The 15726-nt window shown below is 43.0% G+C and overlaps 1 protein-coding gene across 1 annotated transcript in view; it reads right to left on the reverse strand.

Moving 5' to 3' along the window:
- JADE3 (jade family PHD finger 3) overlaps nt 1-14524 on the reverse strand; it is a 213292-nt gene extending 198768 nt beyond the window's left edge. Inside the window, exon 1 of the mRNA XM_078658218.1 lies at nt 14230-14524. The gene's annotated coding sequence lies outside the window, so the exon portion shown is untranslated. The remainder of the gene's footprint in view (nt 1-14229) is intronic.
- Between the last annotated feature and the right edge of the window lie 1202 nt (nt 14525-15726).

Here is a 15726-nt window from a genome sequence, read left to right on the forward strand (position 1 = left end):
ATTAGCATATTTTTCAGTGATTTTTGCGATCCCTGGCAGAAGGGAGATAGGGCGATAGTTGCCCAGGTCTGCGGGGTCTAGCTGGGGCTTCTTGAGTAGGGTTTTGACCATCGCATCTTTCCAGGGGGGGGGGGGGGGGGGGGGGGGGACTATTCCTGTGCTTAGTGAGGAATTGATGACCTGGATGATCGTAGGGCCAATAATGGGTGCTACCTTCAGTAGGATGCTCAGAGGAGCTGGGTCTCTGGGTGATCCGCTTTTGACTGACGACATTATAGTCAAGAGCGTTTCCATGGGGAGTGGAGGAAAGAGCTCCAGACGATGAGCAGTGGAAGGGAGGTCGAGGGAAGGGTTTGAGCCTAACGGGTCAATATGGGCAAGTAATTTGATAATGTTGTTAATTTTTGTGTCAAAAAACTCAGCCTGCTTCTCGCAGAGGGCACCGTGGGGGTCTGCAGGGGCCGGGGGAACTGGGCTTTTATGGAGCCTTTTTATGATGGAGAATGTCTCTCGGGGGGAATTGGAGGCTAGCCGGATTTTTTTCTCATAGAAGGAAGCTTGGGCTTTCTTCATCTCTGCTCTATAATTAGATATAGCCTTTCTGTAGGTGATCTTACTATTGGGAGCAAAATCTTTCCTCCACCGTCTTTCTAGGATTTTACAGCTCTGTTTCAGAGTTCGTAATTCGGTGGAGTACCAAGGCGATCTCTGTGAGCCGTTCTTTTTTTATGATCCGGGCTTTAGGGAGGACCTGGTCCAAGGAGTTCTATATCCAGCCGCAGAAGTTATTATACATTGCAACTGGGAAGGTGACTTATTGAGGTCTGTTATTTTCCAGTACATGGATCAATTTTTCCTGGGGGAGCTTGGACCAGGGTCGAATGAGGGTCCTTATGGGGTGGGCGAGGGGAGTAGATGATTTTTGAGGGTGCCAGGCTAGGGGCACCAGGTGGTGATCAGACCAGGGAATAGGTATGGGGCAATGCACCTAAAAAAATCTGAAGAAAAAGAGAAACGCCTACTTCAGGAAAATAAAACGCTCAAAATCAGACTTCTTCAGCCTCCAGCTCGACCAAGCAAAAAACCGTCCGAGAAAGCTGTTTGAGCTAATCAGATCAGAATCCAAGGATCAACCCCAACCACTCATCACTGCGCGTGAGGCACCATCCTGTGAAGACTTCGCTGCTTTCTTTACCCAAAAAACTGACAACATAAAGAGCGATCTCCTCATTGACGCAAGCCTCTACTCCAAACCCCAGTGCCTAGCAGCCACTGAACCAAAAAACAATGCCACATGGTCAACCTTTGGCACATACTCAGAAGAAGAAATTGGCAAACTGCTCAGCACCCTGAAACCATCCAATCACCTCACGGACCCCCTTCCTGCTGCAGCAGTAAAAGACTTTACCCCCTTTCTTATCCCTCTCTGGACTAAAATTATCAACAGCTCTCTCCAACAAGGAAGCATACCTGACTCCCTAAAAGTTGGTCAGGTCACACCTCTCCTAAAGAAACCTACAGCCGACCCCTCTGATCTCAACAATTACCGTCCCATTACCAATATTCCCACTCTCGCCAAACTGCTGGAAAAATGCGCACAACTACAATTGTCTAAACACATTGAACAATTTGATCTCCTCAACCCGCACCAGTCAGGCTTCCGAGCAGGGCACAGTACAGAAACGGCTATGACTCACATAATTGACGACGTACTTCAAATGCTAGACCAAAACGACACCTGCCTCCTCATCCTCCTTGATCTCTCCTCAGCATTTGATACCGTTAAACATGAGAATCTACTTGAGCTCCTAAACACAAGAATGGGCTTATCTGGAACTGTTCTCAAGTGGTTCACCTCCTTTCTTCACAACAGGTCGCAGAAATTCAAGAGCAACAACCTGATGTCTTCGCCAATACCCGTAACGCTAGGTGTCCCCCAAGGATCCTCTCTATTCCCAACACTGTTCAACCTAGTCATGGAACCGCTCACCACCTTGCTACAAGCATCCAATGTACACTTTCACATGTACGCAGATGATACCCAACTTTATCTCAAATTACAGTCCCCCAAGGACATCTTGCTCCTGAACTCAACGATCAGATGCACCCAATCCTGGCTGGCAGATAATCATCTCAAACTCAATGCCCTGAAAACAGAGTTCCTTCTGATCTCACCTCCAGCGAAGGTCTCCAACACTCAAATTTGGCTTAAAGACCTAACCGCACTCAATGTCCAACCCACCATCGTGGACTCAGCAAAATCCCTAGGCATAACACTCGACACCAATTTGAACATGCAGCAACATATCAGCAAGGCAACAAAGGGAGCAAACTTCCAGATCAGCACTCTGAGGAAACTTAAACCCTACCTCCCAGCCAAAGACTTCCAAACGGCAGTACAAGCACTAGTCATCCCTCGAATTGAATACGGCAGCATCGCCCTCTGTGGACTCCCCCTAACTACAACCGCACCCCTAAGAGCTTCTCTAAATGCTGCAGCGAGACTCATCACTGGGTCAAAAAAACACTCCCATATTACCCCTGACTTGAAATCCCTGAACTGGCTGCCATTTGAAGCTAGAATACATCTGAAAATCGCCTGCATGACACACAAGGCGGTACATCTAAACTCACCTGGATACCTCGCTCAGAAACTGAATCTCTGGAGGAGCTAGAAACACCAGAGGCACAAACAATCTTCTGTTGAAACCTCGAAGATTCCGGAAGGAAAAAACATAAGCGCTCCTTCTCGGGAATGGCGCCTAGGATCTGGAACTCTCTCCCGCCCGAAACCAGGCTTATCTCTTCCACCACACTCTTTAAAAATGAAGTAAAAGCTATCCTCATGGCTAAATACACCTGAACTATTATCTTGACCACTGTTAGTACTCTGCACCGATCTATACTACATGTTTGACCCTTTTGATTATTTGTATGAACTGTCTTATTACTCAAATGTTTGGCTTTGTAGCCACCTATTTGTACCATTTTGTACTCATGTCATGTTGGGCTTAGTTGCCACCTATTTGTATTAATTGACCTATTGATTTATCTGTTTGACTATGCTCCCTCATGTACTTCTCTTTGTAAAGCGCTCTGATATCTGCAAGGATCTTGTCCGCGCTATATAAAACTTTCAAAATAAATAAATAAATAAATCCCTTCCCTGGAGATTCTCCAGATTTGATAAAAACCGGTTCAAGACAATATCCCAATTCATGTGTGGGTAGAAGGACTTTTTGCACCAGTTGGAGTGCAGCAAGAGCATTGGCTAGTTCAGTTGCTTCGGTAACTCCTGGATCATTGAAGTGTAAGTTCAAATCGCCAAGGAGTGTGAAATTAGTGGAAGTGCCCGCTAGATTGATGGCTGTTTCTAGCAAGGAGTTACAAAAGGAACCAACCGGCCCGGGGGGGCAGTAGATCAGAATGCCTGAGAGAGAGAGGAGAGGGGAAAATTCCAACAGGAAGTGTACATTCTCACACTCCTGGAGGGGACTGCCCAGTAAGCGGCAGGTGAGGTGGTCCTTATAAATGATTGCAATTCCCCCACCTTTGATCTTGGTTCTGTCTACCCTTTGCATTACATACCCTTGGGGTAGCGTTTGAACTAGGTCAGGTTCGGAGCTGGCATTGAGCCAGGTTTCAGTTAAAAATAGAGCCTCGGGGCAAGATCTTGAAGTAGGATTGAAATTTCCATGGAGTGCTTAGGGAGAGATCTACAATTTAAAAGCAGAAGGCTGTGTGCAGCACTTGCTAGAGGCAGTGCCTGGAAATGGGGGGTGAAGGAGAAGGTACAACGAGGACACTTAGATAAGGGGTTTTCTGGTGCATATGATGGATGCAGATGGTCTCGGGTGCGTTATTTAACTGCCGCAGTAGTGCGCTGGAATACCGGATGCGTGCTGGGGGAAAAAATGCAGGGGTCCTGGCCCCTGTCGGGCGCGAACGGGCGCAGCCGGGCTTGCCTTAGGCGCGCCTTCGGCGCGTCCGCTGTGGGGTCGCGTCAGGGGCTAGATTTATGCTACTTCCTCCGACGCCAGGTGCAGCAACTAGACCGCTGCCCTGTGCGTCTGAAGTGCAAGGACTGGAAGTGATGCACAGGACCCAACTACCCGCCGAGCATTGAACACAGCTCGTGCCGGGCGGTCGGTTTCGTGTGCATGTGCCCAGAGTACCCCAAGTACAATTGGCAATGTGCAAATTCAGCAGAGGTGAGCCAATGTGCAAATTCAGCAGAGCAATATATTTTAAAATACAGCAAGAGTAAAAAGGGTAATCTTTCAATTTTTAAAAAAGTTCAGGAAGAGCTCCTCTGACCGTGAAACGCCAAGGATGCCACCGTAGTGGGAGTAAGCCTGAGGGCGGTCGCGTCAGGGCCGGATTTATGCTGGAAGATCTTTTTAAGCCCACAATAGGTATTTTGCAAATGGACAGCTTGACCGGTCTGGTAAGCTCAACCTGGATAAATATAGATTAGCGCAAATCTCAAATATCTAAAAGTGCACACTGGGAAGAAGCTCATTTTCCCCCTAAATGTCAACTGTACCCTGCAAAGTATGGACAATTTTAGGAGCACTTCCCCGCTGTGTTCCTATGCAGGCAGCATGTGGAATGAGGCACAGGACAGAAGCACATACAGTTACTGTTTGGTGTCTTCTGTCTTTTCAATTCCCAAAAGGACACCAACTTAGTAGGGCCTTACGCGCTTTAGCGTGACAAATACAGACAACGTGTTTTCTTGTGTAACGTGGCATCAAGAAGCACAAAAAAAGAGAAGATATTGAAAACAAATCTAAATGTTTTTGTGCATCTAGGTCTATCATCATATTGATTTCCTGGCATGTGATGCCATCGTTTTAAATATTTACACAGGATAAACAAAGTGAGAACAGCAGAAGCCTAGATAAAAGTGAATATTAGCGGTGCTCAAATGTAACCAGTCTTTTGGGGTAAGCTGTTGACTCGGGGCAGGATTGGAGATGTAGCCCCAAGGAAAATGTATACGTTAAGAGGGGCCGAATTGTTTATATGGTGAGTTTCATATGGAAAAATGTAAGATTTTTAGTGACTCACAAATGATCTACATAGAACTCTTGTACCAAGTGAAACACACTGCCACTTAAGAAGCCCACTGCCATTTTTAACCAATTTCTTCAGAAGCTGGTGAAAAAAGGATCAGTGCCCTCAAAAATATAACAACAATATAACCTTTCCAAATCCTGGGCAAATTACAGCCACTAAGAAGCTCACAATTAAACAAGTAACTACACAATACATGCACCATGATAAACGGGTTGTTGTATTCCGGTTATACCCAAACAAAACAAAAGCAAAAACACATACATACATGATTTTTAATAATCTACTGGAAAATGAACTACACTGGCACCATTCATTCACAAAAAGAAAGCATATTGTAAATCACCACACTTGCCACAGAAATCAAGAAACTAAAAAGAACGACTAAACACTTCAGCAAATATCAAGTGCAGTGCTAAAAGTGAAACCAGCTGCAAGAACTTCTTTTGAAGAATCAGACAACGGAAAGTCAGGATCTCAGAACTACAACCTATCTTCAACAGCTCTCAGTTGGATACGCATAATCATGGTTTGTTAGGCTTTAGGTTTTCTGAAGCAAGAGCATAACATGATCATGAACATGAGCAAGATCTCCTGATATATACCACACTATGATCCTCCGCCCCAGCTCCACATCTTGAATCTTTTATGTATGCTTGGAACAGTTTAGACATGGGGAAAGGGCATAAGGCCACAAGACTGCGCAGAAAAAATCCCTATGTGCCTTACTGCAAATTCACTTTAACTAAGATTCACACAAAAAAAAAAAAACACATAAACAGCCTACTCAGATAAGTATCCAATCTCTTGCACCTCGAGCAGGGCCACCACTTTACCGACAATTACAACCAGGCCTTACCACTGCGTCACTTGGGATGTAATGCACCAGCCTTGAGGATCGTTAAACGGAGTCCCATGGGACAAAATTTGAGCACATTCCAATCATTAACCACAACCAACCTCTGTGTTCCTTTTGGGTCAACAGGGATTACAAGCTTTCCTCATTAACTCCTCTACTGTTAGAGTGTTTCAATGTACCATTTGGCAAAAAAGGCATAAATTCTTACCAAGCGTAATATAGGTAACTTTCAACAAAACTACGCATAATCGGCATGGGCAGTTGTCTGCTTGAAAACTGTGGGGTATGTCTTTGTATACAAAAGTCACGTGATATCTGCTCAATATGTATGCCATTCATCCGCGTGGAAAGAAAAAAAAAACGCAACATAAGCCATTGCACACAAATGTTATGGAAAAACACGTGTGACCCATCGGGCAGTATGAACTTGGATATATAATTATACTCGAAAATAATGGTTCAACTGAAAGTAATTTAGAAAAAAAAAAAAGATTTAGGCAGTGAAAATCATTGCATACACTGAATGTATATACACATAATTCAGCCCTACAAGGTATACAAAAATCAAGGGATGTTGATATATATTATGCGAAGAGAACATAAGTATTACAATAGAGGTATTATCGAAACTATAAAAAGAAAGTGCAGCGTGCCCCCAGCAAGAAGCAAAAAAGTGCAGAAAGGAGGAAGTGAAGAGGGAGTTAGTTAACGAGGTATAAACACTGCATCTTTCAAAAGTGCACAACTACTCTATACGGATTTGTTTAGACATAAGACTGAGTAATCTCTAACTTTTGAAGTTGTGTGCGTTTTAATTGCTGTCAATGTTTTAGCCTCTTATGCAGTCTCGAGGTCTCATCAGAACAGGTATATGGGACATCTTAAGATATATAAACGGCTATTTATGGGTATCCATGTTCCAAAGGTGACCTATGACTTAGATGTGCGACACCAATTGTGAAAATACATAAGGAGGCATGTACTTACTCCAGGGTCTGAGGCAATAACCAAGAGTAGCATATCCCATGTGAAGTATTGTGTCACGAAGAGCGCAAAGTCAACGTAGCACGCACTGTGAAAACAAGGTTCAGTGGTGTAGCTTGGTCAATAAAATGGGGAGCGGGTGAGCTTTAGATTTCTCAACAATCTGGTCATCTTGTTAAAACACATTATACCAGAAGCAGGACATGAAGGGGGGCTTAAGGGGCAGTGAAAAGATAGTGGGGGGCGGATTATTAGGGGCACTAAAAACAACATTTTCCAAACCAAACAACTTTTTTTTAAGGCCTTCAAAACAAAAACGAGGGAGTGTGTGTTTTTGTAAGTGGGCATGTAAAAATCCCAGTTGAAATCCTACAGACTACACCATACCCGACTGAATGCAATTGTATCCAACTATTTACTAGAGAATTCATTTTTTAGGCGGGTTTAACACCCCAAACCACGATGGGCAATTATCCAAATCATAAGGATGCAGTCAACTGCCCAAGAGCAATGGTAAGTATACTTAAAGAAAAGCCTGTTCATAGGGGAGCAAAAACACTTGTATTTATTAACAGCCCAAGAGGTAAAAAAAAAAAAAAATTAAAAAAAAAAAAAAAAAAACAGGGCAACCTTTGCGGTCTCGAGGCAAGTGAATCTGATCATTGACTTGTGGGCTCTTCATCCCATTGTTCACTCGCTGGCAGTTCCATTTCATTTCTTGTTTAATTATGGTCAAAACGTCACACAAAGACGACACAAAGATATCCCATAAAAACAATTAAAGAATACAAAAAAAAAATCATAAATTCAGCATCACATCTAGTCCTATAATAAATCACTTAGTTAAGAAAAATACCCAAAAGCAGTATTTGTTGAGTTAGTAAGCCAATACAGATCACTTTAGACACAAAGGTAACATACCCTACCACTCCACGTGTCTAGTCTATGGTTATCTTCTCCAAAAACGAATTTCTGTTAGAATTGTACATGTATGGTAAAGTAAAGGGTAGCCAATGCAGAACTGTAAGATAATAGGATGTAAACAGGCACAATTAAAATTCAGGACAGATAACCAAATCTACATACTATAGTCAGGACGAAACGTCACGTCCCTAGCAATTATGATTCTGTAATATCCTTAAGTCTACATGCTCAATTAACAGCATGCTAATGCAATAATACATTGTACAGTATCGCCTCCCATCAAACCAAGCTATTCATTACTTCTTCTAAGAATTTACCCACACTATAATGTAACACTACATAACAGTTAGAATTAAATCCGGCAAGCATCGAATCTAAAGATCTCTAAAAACCGGCAATAGTCTCCTTGCTGTCCAAACACTGTGGAAAATACAAGCAGGTGATAACGACAATGTGCATGGTTTTTTATAAAACAGTTTTAATAGAAAAGTCTTTAGTCAAGTTTTTCTCAGTTTTTTCTTCTTCTGGGCAGTCTAAATTTCCCCTAAATTAGGTATTGCTGATATTTCCATAGCCTTCATAACATTATGAAGATTCACTGTCCAAGGAGTAAAAATATTGGACTAAAGGAAGCATTTAATCGAATGTCTCTGCATACCTATAGGTGCATTAATCAAACAGAACTCTTAATTTGAAGTTCTATGCCAATACTTTAATTTGATGCTCATCAGACCCAATTCCAACCTTAATGCCCTCGCTGGCTGTTAATAAATACAGGGGTTCAGCTACCTCCTGAACATACCTTTCCTCTAAGGACACGTACCATTGCTCTTGCACTATCTAGAATGTCCTTTACAGTCCTAATGAGAACTCAAGACTGCAAAAGAGGTTGAAATGCCAGACAACTAATAGCACTCAAACTCAAAAATTCCAGAGATATAATCTAACAATTGGCCTAAATAAATCATTCTATTATACTTCTGTGCTTTATAAAAACACAGCGTGTATGCCTTGGTCGCTATCTGTTGACGTTCTATGTTTTTTCCTTCTCACTACCATAGCCACAGCATGATATCAAATTGTAAGCACAGGAAAGATCACCCATTCACCGTTCTACCATGCCGAAGAACAACTCACCAGCACTAAGTAAGCTAGACTACTGTAATCAGCTAACCTTAGTCTCCCTCAATATTCCTTCTCCACCATAGAAGTATGCCACCAGCAGCTTATTCAATCTCCCTAATCATACCCCTTCTTCATCCTGCCTACAACAAACTGATACGCTCGCTACCAAAATTAGAACTCCATACAATGAGGTAACCCTGAATTTTAGAGCTATCCACGGCACAGTCCCTGCATACCTGGGCCTGCCACATTTCCATTGGCAAAATGGATCTTGCTTTTTTCACTTAAACTGCCCAAAATTCTGGCTGTACTACTTTTTTGGGTCCTTTCTACTGGAATTCACCACCCCCTCACAAACACAATTTGAGCACACTCATCACTTCTCATGTTTAAAACAGCCATAAAGAAATTCTAATGGAAGGGCGACTGTCTTAGTCCGTGACCATCAAATAGTGGAAAGATGTGTAGTTGTGCTGGTCTATTTTATTGGTCATGTTTAGAAGACTTTTCGCTATTACAATTTATACCATCACGTGATTCATCCATGCTTCAATCACTCACATTCGATTACATCAACCAACCTTCTGCTCACAGGGATATGTCTTCTAGAACAAAGTTTTGGCTGTAAACATTACTGCTGCCAAATAAAATTACATTCATGTCAACTGTCCACTCTTATATGCTTTATTTCTTTTAAGTAGCCATTGGCAAACACGTGCACACTCCATACAGCACTACTGAAATTATGTAATGCTCGATAAAAATAAATAAATACATACATAAATAAAAAGGATAGAGATAGACACACAGAATTTGGTTTCCTTATGTGCGCTGCGTCACTTCCCGCAGCTTCAAATATTTAAAACAAAGCACCACAGCAGAATAAGCAGTGTCCGGTGGGCACCAGTACTCTAAGGAATACATTTTCTTAGAAAACCAGTTAACACATGTACGGTAGTTTTCCTTATGCTTACACCCAGATATATTAAGTCATCACATCACGTCAATAGATAACCAAGCAAAACCCAATGCAAGAGTGACAAGCTCAATACATCCTTTTGTGCAAATAGATTGTAAAGCACTGTCTGAGCAGAATGAGCATATTAGCTTGAATGTACATAAACAGAGTAGGTTTCTTTTTTTAATTATTAAACGCAGCTGCCCTTTAGTGCTCAAAAACAGATATCTTTGGAAAGCAAACAAGCAGGTTTCAACAGACAACGCAATGGAGAAAAGCGACCATGTCCTCATCAGGCACACCACGAAGATCTTACAAGGATCCAAATAGTACAAATGACCCGGTTTGCAGCCAGTGTCACATCATAAATTAGGGCTGTGCACAGGTTCATCGGACTAGAAGTACAGAGTCCAGGAAAGAAGATAAACGACCATATTCGACAGTTTGAAATGATCAGATATGACCTTGGGATGGAAGGTCAGACTTACATAGAGTATCTATTAAACATGGAGTTATAGAAGAAGGAACCTGAAGTTAATACTCTTGTAGCACATGGAATGGCTGCAAAGGAGGTTGTGTCCCAAATGAAGTTAAATAAAAATGCAAGGGTAGCAAACTAGATTTTGCCATGAAGGAATGTTAAAAATCACATTCAGCTCAAATCAACTGAGCAACAGGAACTTAGCAGCTGTTTAGGGACTTTGTGACATTAGAGAATGAGGAGCTTGGGTTTTCCTGTACACCCTGAAAGCCGAAGGATTTGTCCATTGTACCACCTGTACAAACCAGATAAAGAATAAATAACAATGGGGTAAGTTACACAGCAACTGAGAAGAACAACCTTTCTATCCACCGATTGGCAACACAACCAGAGGTGCTTAATGTAATGGTACCGCAAAATGTCCTGCCGAGCAACCTTCTGCATCAATAATTGGGGACTGGGCCAGGTGTCAAAATGCGTCTTGGTAACTAAACCATAGAGCCAAGAATTGGCCAGGAGGAATGGAGGCAGCTCCTGCTTCTTAAACAAGGAAGAGTGACATTGATGTTACCATACATGGGCTTGAGAGTTTGTGGATACCGCTGTCAATCACAGTTACGGTTACCATCTCACATAGTGTGGTCATGACACCTTTTTCCAAGTCCTGGGATTCTCGGTTAGAACTGTTTGCCTCAGGTGTATTAATTCAGTAGGTTCAACAGATGCAAAGTAAGACCCAATGCATTAGGTTGGCAAAAGAAGGGCCAGGGCTAGAAATATGGCATTAGTGACATGGAGCTGGGTCGCAACCACCTTCTTGCCTGGATGTTGTCCTACTTGTATACAGGTGCTACTGTTTGAGAACAGTATTGACATCCTTAGAGCATCACTACAATGACATTTGGAGGTGAATAATGTAAAAGTCCACTACAGTGATTGGATGGCAAGTGCTGACCATGTCCCAACACTTTAGGTGTTTTTATGGGCAAAGAATGAAGTAGGGAACCCTGAGTAGTTTCTATTTTTTAGGTGGGGTGCAGCTCCTTTATATGGTGCACTCTACAACAACACAGTCACTCTAAATCTGTTCATCTCAAATGTCTGTTTTTATAGCAGAGTTTTTAAGCATAGGATTATAGCAAAGTACCATCCACAGTATGTTAGAAAAGCGACAAAGCCCTTTGCCATTTTTATAGCAAAGTATTAAAAGCTCAAGATTAGCTAATGCCATCCACGCCAGACTGAAAAATTACAATAGACATCCACCATTCTAAACACAGTATTACAGCTTTGGATTAGTTAAACGCCATCAAAGCTAACTTGAATGTATAAGAGCAGCATGTGACGTGTGTTTCTCCCTATCAGAGTCGTCAGAGGCGTACCTTTGTCCGGACACAGGGGATCACCCAGTAGAAGTCAAAACAATATCCTTGTAAGCTTAGAGTGCTGTATAAATTAGACAAAGAATGAAGTAGAGAAACCTGGGTAGTTTTGAAGGGCCCTCAATAGTCAACCACAGGGACTCAAGTCAGCAGCTCTTGCATGGGGGCTTAAGTCATATACCAGCCGAAAAGGAAGTGCACAGCAGAACACAAGCAACAAAATAAATCGTATACCAGGAAAGAATTAAAACAGCACGGCCGCTGTACAGAAGCAGTTTACAGTACAGGTACCATTTCTCACCCTCAGAAAAGGAGATGCACTGAGCGAGGTTTCAAGCAAAAGTAAAGTGAAAAAGAAACAGACACATTAGGCCTCCATCTTTAACTTTTTAAAACTATAATGGTGCAATTTCCAGCCTGGCCGCGAGGGAATGCAACATTTTGAAATACCCCAGTCAGAAATAAAAGATGTAATTTTGATCGTCTGCAGAAAATAGGTAAGTAAGGATGGCCTGTATTGTGAACTAAATAGTGCAAAAGCACAAACCACACTAAATAAAGGTATGCACGGGTGACAGGACAGAGCTGTTCTCTATCGAGAAGGTCCAATAGCTAAAACAATGTTTGTCTAGGAGTTCACTAGATCCATGTTGTGACATACACTACCATGTCCAAGTTGTCAGCAATTCAAATTCAAACGACATTTGTGGGAGATGGCCTTTCAATGGCCTTCCATGAGGCAGAGAAGCTTGCACCCCAATACACATGGTCTTCTATTTTTAACTGCATTTCTTCCCACTTTGATTAATTACGGGTGCACCAAAATAGTATTGTTCATAAATACCCAATTCTCCTTACAATTCATGCCTTTGCCAAGCTCCTTTTTCATAAAAATGTTGCTTATGTCATCCCTATCATGTAGAGTGCGTTTTCTTTTTAAGAGTGCGCCAACACTGCATTTAACCTTTCTTTGCTCGTTGTCAATACTAGACAGTGCAAGTTTGCACTACATATACATATGGAATACAGTCTAGACCTAAATATAAATGGATAAATAAGTATAAATAGATCTGCATAGTTATTAGTAGTTGCACGCCAACTGTGTTCATCACAATCGTATTTTTTTCCATTGTATTTTTGATATAATGCTAGGCAGGTGACCAATGTATACTGAGGGGATCATTACATAAATGCGACAACGTTCATCAATGGTTCTATAATTAGGAAAAAACATTATATAGTCACCGTTAATTGGACGGTGTGTCCAAAACAAATCAATGTTTTGCACTTTTCTTATTACTGTGGCATTGCAATAGACTGAATATTCTGGGTCAAAGTTGTTCTAGTAGTCTACCACTAACCACAAGTGACAGTAAGCAGTTCTCGGTGTAATTACATCACATCCCCACAGACAAGCTTTCGAGTAGCGCGAACTTTCCTTGTGAAAGGCTGCTTTGTTTGGATTTAAAGGGGGCGCGAACGTATCCGTACATGTTATCAATGGCTAACCTATTACAAGTCAGCACATACACACAGAAGAGAGAACATAACCAATAAACAAGTGATCACACGAGCACTGGGAATTAGTTGTAAACTTATGGAAGTTGCAACCGCGGGCAACTAACAGGAAGTGAGTAATGTTGAATTAAACTTTTAGAACATCATGACAAAACATTCTGACGATTTGGGGAGAGCACTTATCGTATGCCATTCTTCGACATTTTATTAGTTTAACGAATGCTTTTTCCGTGTTAGTGTGACTGACCTTTGTTTGGGCCTTGTCAACAACGTCAAAACCAAGGAATACACTTTTTTTTAAGAGGTCAGAGAAAGCAACATTTTTTCGGGTAAAGGGTCGTTGCCTAGACCACGCAACTATCTGGAAGTGCCCTGTCCTCGATGGGCACAAGAAGTCACAAGTAGTCACAAGTAAGGTAAAAGAAACGGGCAGCAATAAGCGTTAGACACAGAACTGGCAACCTGACAGAATCACATGGGCACAGAATCAGGCCACATGTGCGGGGCCCAGGTTTCCTGGCAGGGACACTGGGATCAGGGGATCGGAGGCGTCCCTGCCAGTCCTTTCACCTGTGAGCGGATCATGGGGTGATCCGATCCCAGTGCCGGGGAGGCGCTGTTATCCAGCGCGTGCACTCTGTTTACATTGCACTTCCTGCAGAAGACGCAGCGCTCGAGCTTCCCTGCCAGCACCACCTCATCTCCGTTGGCGCCAAATCAGTTGCACAGATCCCTTGGCGCGCTTCCTTACAGGCCGGCGGCACGTTGCCTCAGTCGATCCCCTTTGTAGGAAGCGCCCGGCCGGGAGCCGCCCGTGCAGGGCCTCAGGCCCCGGCGTGGGGGCTCCGAGGGCAGCCAGCGCGCCCCTTCCACACAGCCCTGCGCGCACCGGAGGCCGCAGACGGCGCCGGGCACTCACCTTCACAGCCCCGCCGCCTCTGCCGGTGCCCCCGCGGCCTCGATCCGCTCAGCGAGCGCTGCTCCGGGAGGCCTGGGCCCGCATCGCCCCGAGTCCGCGCTGGTGAATGCGGCGGCCTGCGCGCCGGTGACCGCCTCAGCAGAGGCGCACAAGGGCCTGATTGTGTTATTGGCACCGCTGCGCCCACGCTCCGCCTCTTCCCCTTCCTCCCGCCCTGCTGACAGCTCCACGCTGCCGAGCGCGGCCTCCCTCTCCGCCTGTGCCGGGACCCGGCCTCCCGCTCGGCTCAGAGCCCTCCTGACTCGCCAGCCTCGGAGTGAACCCGCAGCACGGCTGAAACCGGGCCCTGCCCACGCCGGCGACCCTAGAGACTGAACCTAAAACACCGGGGTGTGTCATATTTCTGTTCACTGGAAACACATGCAAGAAAGCGACCCGTTTAGAGACGCCCATGCATTAGAGTTTCATTTTTACCAACACGTGGGCACCGTCCTCTTTTGTTTACACACTCTTTATTTCTTCTAATACGCGAATCATTCAACTTTCTATACAGACCGTATCAATATAAATATGTACACAATATGGCTATATTATATTTTAAATACACAAACAAAATAAAAACATATTTTATAGCAGGCTACTTTTCTTATTTACATAAAACAAATATTTATACGGGTTTTCAAAAATAGAGAAGTAATTAAGATCTCAATCATATACATCTAGGACCACATCTTTATCACAAACAATTATAGATTGGAAACTGAATAACGTTTAAGTTCTTCGCAGAGTTCGGAGACACGAAATAGACAAGGAGAGCAAAGCTTGAGGTTTCGTCAATGTCACTCGCAATTCTTAGGTGGAAAACATCTCCATTAGTCAAAGTTACCCAGCTGTAATTTTATGTTGTATTTGGTTCTGAAATGGCCTAGTGTGGATCAGGTAAAATATATATTCTTGTGACAGCGCCATCCAAGCCAAAGTCTGCGGACTCCTAAGAGGAAACTGCTAAATAAGGAATGTACAGGAGTTTCACATAGACTAGAGGTTCTAAATGTAATATGATGCAATACAGCAATACATCTACGCCCAAATTCTTGTTTTTTTGTTATACAATCTCATACTTTTGTTAACTTTAGACAAACGAGGCCACAGAAGCCATCTTTTTCGGCGACATTTCATTGTATTGCATGAATAAGATTGTATTTTCACGTCCCACTAGAATAAACATCCAATGTGTACCTTGTTGAGACAGACAACGATTTTCACAGCTTGCTCTGAGCAAAGTGTACTTATTCAAGGACAATCCTAGCTGTCCCAGAAAAAACACAAACTATGTATCCATTTCTGTTCTATGTGCAGACATCTTCTTGTGAGAAACTCCATGTAGTAGAATTATGAGAAATCTATTGAATGTATTTAGATGTAATGCGTCTCTTTTGCCTTAATCTAATTGCTTGAGAGCTTGGGAAACATATACTACTATATTGGCTACACGAA

This window comes from Lissotriton helveticus, chromosome 8 (genome assembly GCF_964261635.1).
Source record: "Lissotriton helveticus chromosome 8, aLisHel1.1, whole genome shotgun sequence".
In the NCBI taxonomy this organism is placed as follows: domain Eukaryota; kingdom Metazoa; phylum Chordata; class Amphibia; order Caudata; family Salamandridae; genus Lissotriton; species Lissotriton helveticus.